Source organism: Bombus bifarius, unplaced genomic scaffold (assembly GCF_011952205.1).
Source record: "Bombus bifarius isolate JDL3187 unplaced genomic scaffold, Bbif_JDL3187 scf7180000009761, whole genome shotgun sequence".
Taxonomy (NCBI): Eukaryota; Metazoa; Arthropoda; class Insecta; order Hymenoptera; family Apidae; genus Bombus; species Bombus bifarius.
Window position 1 is genome coordinate 346,086 of NW_022885321.1, and position 9,009 is coordinate 355,094.

The following is a 9,009-nucleotide window of genomic DNA, read 5'->3' on the forward strand; positions in this document are numbered from 1 at the left end:
ATATTCATTTTAATTCTACTTTAAGTAGAAAAAGCCAAGGAAGTAGAAATAACCAACAGGTTACACAGTGACACTTTTATTCCACAAATTGATATTCCTTTAAATATTTATCATCGGTAACCTGGCGCTATTTGTCGGATTGATTATGCAGAAATATCAGTAGAAGGAGAATCGAAGTTCCTTTTTTTCCCACTAAAAGGAAACATCCTTGAAAGGTAGAAATCGCGCGCAAAGTCTCCGAGGGTTTCCAATAATTTCGGGTTGAAAACGCGATTTATACGAAACGGTAAACTTAATAACGCAATTTCGTGAGGACACGCGGCGCGCTGACGGGCCGACCGAGCAATTTAAATAAACAAATTATAAATATTCGCCGGCGCGAAACCGTCTCAGCATGAATAATCATTGCGTCGTAGATGGGTGAGGCAAGGCACAGCGGCGATTCGATTGATTAAATTTTTAATAATTCATTTGCATTCGAGCACACCGCCACTGGCCTTCGTCTACGTCTCTGGCCTGGGCCCCCGCACGTTTAATATATTTTTAAATTACATTTTTAATTGACGCAACAAATGAATTATCGATTGTTTCGCCTCAATGCGGCTCACCGATGGGGTTATTACTAATGCGCCGCTTCAGTTATGCGGCTCTTATTAACTACGCCAAGGTGGCGGAAAGAGTCCTCGGAATTAGCATGAAAATTGCCGTTGCCCATTAAAATAACGTATTACCAGCGTTATAATTTTAATCAACCGGTGAATTAATGCGAGACTTCAATCTTTCCGCTCGATTTTGCATGCGCGATTAATATATGAATGTACACACAGTAGTGTGTAGAAGTCTCATAATAGCAACAAATTATTTTTTTTTAATATTTCCATATGTTGTTATATGGATATTCCATCTTTCATAGTTTTTATAGTTTATAAATACTTTAGAAATACTCAAATAGGTTAAGTACGAAATTGAATGTTATAGAACGCACATAAAAGTATTCAGAATGATTCACGAGAAAAATGTAAAAAAATATAGGTAAATTGATTACATAAAATATTAAAACAGAGTGTAAGTATCTGACAACGTCTCCAAGAGAATCTTCTTCTGACAAGAGAACAAAAGATCACGCAAAAGATATTAATTAGTTCAAGTTGATCAATACTTTTTTAACAAATTACAATAATTTTCGAATTAGATGTTACGTAAAAGTAATACCAGATTTAAACAGACATCATTGATAGGTATTTTTCTAATTGATAGGTGGTCTGAGACTTTTGCAAAATACTCGAAATTTAATTAAAGGTCCTAAAAGAATTTTTTGAAATGGGAATTTAATTGATAAAGTGTAAGATTTGCAGAAAAATGATCTGGAATTGCTAATGCGCTCACACGGTGCTTTTATGATCACAAGGGTTTAGTTCCAGTTTTCCCCTCCCTGGCGAGTAACGAGCAAAGTTACACTTAGTTAACGTTACTCAGTTGATTGCCTTTCCAATCGGCACGATGTTTGCAATCAGCTAGGTTTGATTAGGTTGGTTACAAACCCCGTCGAACCTGCGTGCACCAGTCGAAACGTGTAAAACTTCCCCTTTTTTCTGGGCCAGCGTTTTCCAGAATTCCACCCGGAGTAAAAAAAAAAATGCGTTCCGATCACAACCGAGCGGAATTGCAAAATTATCATACGACCGTACGCGACGTATTACCATTTCTATCGAACGAGAAAAATGCGTCTAATAAAAGTCGATTCGAGCGTTGCTCTGTAGAATCGAAAAATTTTTCGATCTTCATCTTTCCCATCTATCATTCTCATTTGAATAAAACAATTTTATTAGACAATTCCTAACAAAATCAAAAATCTGGGGAATTTAATAGGCTATAATACAAGAAGCTGTTGTACCTATATAATTTTTTCTTAATTAGAACCTCGACCATCACAATTATTTTTTGGATTCATTGAATAGTGAATATTTTGATATGAGCCAAGAGATTAAACTCTTGAACTTTAGAGTAGTAACTTTGAGAAATTATTATATATATTTTTTTTTATTTATTGATCCAAGATCTATGCAATTCCAGTTGCTTCAAATACACCTTTAATAAATACACCCTTAACCCCTTAACCGCTAAATTATACACAGTTCTTTAAACGGAACTGAACCCCTTTTATAGAATAATATATCGTATTGTAATTCTTATATCTTACATTTCTAATACAGCAAGATGCAAAACTCAAGATAGCAAGAAAGCAAGGGTTTTTATAAATACAAAAACGTGATTATACTATTAGGACAAAACATAGTTGATTGGCCATGTCTGTGTCTCACATACGCATGATCGTCAATCCACTGATTGCACTTGGATTGAGTCTCTCCTTTTCCTGCGATCGGTTTATTGCGACACTTGACCGCATAATTCGATTGCGTGCCACGATCCAACGGAATTCGATGAAATGCAACATTTGCCAACATCTCACTGGCAAAAGGGGTGCACGAGAGGGAAAGAGAGAGAGTAAGATAGAGATAGAAAATCGGCCGCGTTCAGGAACGTTCATCGAGCCGAAACGAAGTGAACGGGATATATAAACGCGAATCGGGACATCGGGGTCGAAATCCGAATCTCATAACTTCCGGTCCGGCGGCGGTCGACTCAATATTCAAGATGACCGGTAGACGGGACGGATGTGACGTCACGCTTCGTCGCCGCCTCAAGCCATATTAGATCGAGGAGTTTCATATTGCCGCGTTCTGGATCCCGTGCCCCCAGAAGTTTATCTATGCCTCAGTTCGTCTCGTAATAATGTCCATTCGGGGATCCATCTCTTTCGTCTCGAGGCCAACGGCCAACCAATCCCTCGCGATCGCGGCGTTAACGAGTCAACCTTTCGTCAAACGTTATTTCCTCATCGAGTTTTCCTCAGGTTCAACGGGTTGGATGATTTGACCGGATAAAGTGTACAATCAAGATTCCCTACTGATTCTTTGGAGTATATTTCTTACAGAAGAAGAAGACCGTAGCTTGCGTATTTTGAACTTGAATCTCAAAAAAATTCAATTCTTAATATCAATGTGAAAAGTTTGAAGTATGATTTAATTTTTCTCTTTTTAAGATTATCTCGTCATCGTATACTTTGTATATAATGTTGACACCATTATTTGTATACATTATATTGCCACGACGAGTCAGACTCGTCATTTGAGAGCAATGATAATATTGTATCGGTTCGTTGTAGTGATTGAGTATCATGACTTGAGTCAAATTCCATCTCGAACACACTATATTCGTGCTGAAAACTACTTCTTCTTAAAAACAATTTAAAATCTTGATTGATTCCACGAAGAAATTCTACATTTTTCACAAACTTCACGTTACCGTACGAAAGCCAACTAAATGACCAAATACAAAACAATCTCCACCTAGTATCATAATCAATAAAACCATATCGCTTCAAAAATAATTATAAATCGCACATTACGCGAACTCTGACATAATGGAACAGGTAGAAGCAGGTGAACCCTAGACAACCGAGCATCACAGAGGCGACCAGAGAAAATTTCCCGGCACGGTATCATCAGCGTGACTGGTCAGCCGTCACGCAGGAACATAACAACGACCATGGGGGGAATAAGGACGAACTGCGATATTTCGAGAACCGAGACTCGGGTAACACAAGCTCCAGGGGTAGCGAAAATCACGAGGCTACCGCTTGAAGGCTTTTTTTGTTACGCCAGCGTGCGCGTCATCTCGCAGCACCCTGTCAGCGGCGGCGGCGGGCCTGGGCACCGGTTTTAAATTCCTTTCGAGTCCGTTGCAGGAGTGTTGTGGGGCATAGCACGCGAGGATAGAACATCGCATCGGGCCGAAAGAGCGACGAAGGTTCGAACAAGAGGAACCAATGAGTAACGGAGACGGACATCAAGTGAACACACGTAGGAAGAGTAGGAAGGCGTTCACGTACGTACGTGTATGGGTTGAAGGGGGCACGAGAACTGGATGATGGGGTACGATTGGGGGCGGCGTACGTGGGGGGACAAGAACGAGAGGCGGGGGTGCGAGTGCGCACTCGAAAAAAAATCATTTGCACGGTAATTCGAAGCCTGGATTTCAGTCGATAAAAGGATGCACACACGCCGCGGCGCATACAGAGGGAAGAAACAAATGAACAAATTCGCGTTTCAGAATAATGCCCGGCAATCCCATCTACCCGCCTCCCTCGCCGCTCACCTCTTGCTCTCTCTCCCTCTCCCTTCGCGCCCCTTCGGTCTCCGCTACCTCCTCCACCGTGCCGTGGGCCACCACGTACCCCGTTGTATCCGCCTGCACCCCACGTGCACCCTCCACCGCCTACAACCACGTCCTACGGCCTCCACACCCGCCGCCTCACCACTGTCGATGCGCCGTGGCACCCACTCCTCCTCCGCAGCACACACCGCTACCCGCGCAACCCCACAACCCTACTTTTTTCATTCCGTCCTATCAATTGATCAGGTTTTAAATTTCCGCGTCCATCCGAGCCGCGCCTCCACCTCTTCCTCCTCCGCCTCATCCTCCGCCTCTGCCTCCTCCTACTGCCTCCTCTGCTCTACACGTACATGCACACGTTATAGCTACGCATACGCACCTATGAACGTGCGCGCACACACACAAACACACACACACGCACCCACACGCACACTATGAATCCCTCCGGTGTCCTCTTCCACCTCTCATACATCCGTACGACCACTCTCTTTCCCTCTCCCTGCTACCCTCCTTCCCCCCTCCCTCCCTCCCTCCCCATGATTCGATCCTCATCCCGGCTGTCCCTCTTCTCTGTTTAATTAAAAGGACACATTAAATTATTTTTTCAATTGAACCCCCCATTGTTACTCGCAGACTGCTGATTCTATCCAATCGTTTTCTCTCTTCCACCCACCCTCACCCTGTCCCGTGCTAGCTCCGTCTTCCACCATCACTCTTTCTCTCTCGCGAGTTCCAGCTCCGTTTCTCCTCGCTACGTACCACCCCCTTTTTTTCGTACCCACCGCCGCGGTGGTGCCTTTCTCTTGCGGCATCTCCCTCGCCCCTCCGACCGACCGACTGCTCGCCGTTCTTCTCTAGCCCGGTTTTTTTTCGCGTTAGAAGCTTTGTCGAAATACGCGTGCGCCGCACTTGCGTATGTACATATGTAGCAAACGGCGTGTCAGGTATATAGGCGCGCATCAACGCGTGCCACCCTGTGTGTAAGGATACCCCTGACACGGGGAAGGGCGGCATACATATATAAATTCTATTCATGTATATATACACAGATATTTGTCGTATATATGTTGCATATTCGTGTTTCTTCCTTGCTTGCATTTGTATATGTATGTGTGTGGATCTGTGTGTGTGCGCGCGCGCGCGTAAGTGCGTGCTTGTATGCAAGAGAACGATAGCGCGCTCGCGAGCGCTCTCCTATTAATTGGGAAATACCGAAATGCGCGGAATATCGAGCACCTTGATGGCACGACTAGCGTGGCCCCTCCGCAACGTTCGAGCTGCAGGACGAAGAGGTGCACCATGCAGCGGCGGCTGCAAGAGGAGGGGCGTGTGTGGGTGGCCAGATGGGTGTTAGTGTGGGTGTGGCGACGATTTTTTCGACGACAGGCCTCCACCGCTCCGGCCGTTCTCGTTAAACGAATTCGACGGCTTTCGCGAGATTGGGAATGAGAGCCGTGCCCGTTCTGCCTGCGAGATATTTGGGTTACTTCGAATTTTGCCCATGTGAAAAAGGTGATTAGAGGACCGGGCCCGATGATTGTTCCCGCTGTCGAATGTTCATTAGGGGAACGCTCGATGGAAACGGACGACGCGAACGAACACGAGGCATCCCGCGGTCGAGCACCACCGTTTCGCTTTTCCACCACCGGATTTTTACCGGAGGAACGCTGAATCCTGTAGACTTGCAGTGGAAGTTGAATACCTTGGTCGAGTTTGTTTGACGTTGTTGCATTGGAGTCATCGGAGTCTGTGTGGAGTTGATTGTTTCAATAATGATTTCTTCAGTTGGGATAAACAATTTTGGATATTTTCCTTTGATTAAGCATGTATGAACGATGATGTTTTATTAGTTACTTAGAAATCGTTAGAAATTTTGAATGTTAATTTTTGATTGGAAGTCAGTAGAAATGGCTCTTTTTCATGTTTAAGATAGAATCTATGCTTGGATATTAGATACGTATAAGCTCTATTAAATGTTGGACAAATTTTTAAGAACGTTTCTGAACAGAAAATGATGTTTTCTATTTAAGGTTACAAAGCTAAATTTGACTGTATGAGATGGATAAATTGTATAGCGTTTTCGAATATTATGTGTGGGCTCTGTCATACATTAGACGATTGTGTTTTTGAATACAAAATAATGTTTACTACATTTGAGAGTGTATAGTGGAGTTTGAAAATGTTACTTTTAATATGTTCTGCTTACATCGTCTTGATGGTGTTAGGGAACATCCTAATGAAAGGCTTATCTTCTTCCTCAAACCTTTACAAAATTAATGACAAACTATATGGATGTTTAAAGTCTACAATGCGTGACAAAAACTAGACTGGAAAAAGTGCAAACAAATATTAAACGCGACTGTAGTTTAATTACAATTTGCCCCCATTCCCCTACATGTAAATAGTATACGATTATTATTGTATTTGTTAATTCGTTTATAAGCGTGAAACTTAATCAGTTTTTTCACAAGCCACAAAGAAGAGAATCTTCATTTTGACTAACTTTTGTAAATAAAGAAACGAATGCAGGCGTAACACAATCCTAACCCAATTTTTCAGGAAGCAAATAATTCAAACCGATCTTGCAAGAAATCTATTTTTAGCCTATTAATAATAAACTAAATTTGCAAGAACAGCAAAGTATACAGGTCTTACTATTTATGATATTATTAATGCACAGTCACCAGAATTTACTAGCGCTTCCATCGAAATCTAATCAATTAAGAACGTTCTTTTTAAGATAATATTACTCGTTTCTCTATTTAAGTCAGTCCTGTAATACCATACAAAACGAAACCAATTTAAGAAAGAAACAATTCCACTCACACATCTCAAACAATCAAACAACCCCAATAATTCCCGAAATAAGATAAAAAATCTTCCATTATATCCTTTGGCTACTTCCAATTATCTTAAACTTTGCACGACTCGCCCAAACAGAGGAGAACGGAGTTGTCGAAAGAAATTAAAAAAATTCGCGCTTATTTACTAATTGAGAAGGTTTTATTATGAAGCCCCCGTAATAAGCGAGTTGGCCATTGTCCAATATAGAGCATGCTCCAACGAAAGAGGGAAGGAGGTGGGCCTATAATCCAAGGTCCTCTCTCTCTTTGTTCGTCCGGCAAAGAAACGTTGAATCGAGTCCGGGCTACATCGGTAATTCAGAGAAGCTAATTAAAAGTTGACTCGTAGGTACGAAAGCCGGCGCATCCTCGGCCCTTCAAATGCCCTCGGTCACCAAGCCGACCGCTATGAGGGGTTAAGTGAGGTGAAAACCAACCCGCGGAGAGAGCACAAGTCTCATTCCACCTCTTATCCTTTCTGAGCCCGTTCCACCACTTTTTTCAGGATTATAGTCCTATTGTCTTCGTGATCACAAACATTTTCTTTCCCATTTCCGCGCCTTCCCATCTTCTCCGATACTTTATAAAACATATTAGAATGTAAGTTATATATAGTAGAAAAATATTCATATCTGAAAAGATAAATATTGCAATGCAGCACGGTAGAACGATATATATTATTAGTAGACTGTGAATTTTTATACAAATTCATATCTTTGAGAATATTGTTCTACGCATTCGTATAATTTTGCGTTTTGAAATTTCCTATAAATGCATAAAAATCTGCAGCCTAATTATTAGCATCAACGCCAATACGATTAATGACAGTGAGCAGCTAAACACTGTATCCTGAGACTGAACATGTAAAAAGTAGCGTCGTTGATTTCTCGCTAGGATATTAATTTTGAAATTCTCAAATTTCGAGTACATTTTATTAGACCATCGAATACTTTGTGTGCAAATATGTCATTATTTAATTTTTTCTATTTTCTGTTACAGTGAAGCGAAGATTAGGCAATATAGGCTGATACTTACAAATAATAAGAATAGGTTGTCCACAGGAGTTTAGTAGCCTACTTCCTAGTAGAATATATAACGAGTGCCTTTTTATCTTTTTGTTTATCTTTGTTCATGATGATGATGAAAGTGTTTTCGATGATATTTATGGAGCCACATTTTGCTATGTACCGCGGCATTGTAGGTGCCGGGGGAACAATGTTTGTGGTGCGCGGGGAACTGGACGACTAGGTGTGAGTGACGATGCCAATGACACAGAGAATCGATGTGGAATTTTTGGATGACGAGTGCGTGCGTTTGTGGTGTGCGTGCGTTTGTGGTGTACGTGCGTGTGACTGGGTGAAGAGTTAACAGGGCATCGAACGGAAATCAAGAGGTGATAGGTCGAGTCAAAGTTTCATTGGCGATATTTGTTTATTAAGAAATTAGGATAGAATTTTAAGGATACAATAGTATAAGTATAATTCTTAAATTTAAATCATTAAAAAATAGAACATTAAATTACTAGAAAATGGTTACCATCTTCGAAAAGATTGTTCTACAATTTTTGAGACAATTAAGACTTCGCAATTTCTAAATTGTTAGAAAAAACTTAAAATTTTTAAAAAGAATTTTTCTAAAATTATATAAATTTTTTGTCGTGAAGAAAACCAAGTTTTTTTCAAGTTTGAACACTTTTTACATATTTAAAAGAAGATTAAATAATGACAGAATTCAGAAAGCAATAGACTTCTCAAGAAGACATCTTGCTAAGACTAAATTTCTCGGAAATGAAGAATTTCATAGAACCATTTAAAAGTACGATTCATGTACAATCTACAAAATATCTAATACCTAATATCTAATATCTAATAATTAATGTCATAATATTTGAAAATTAATAAGTACATTTTGATCTTAAAGTAACCCTCTC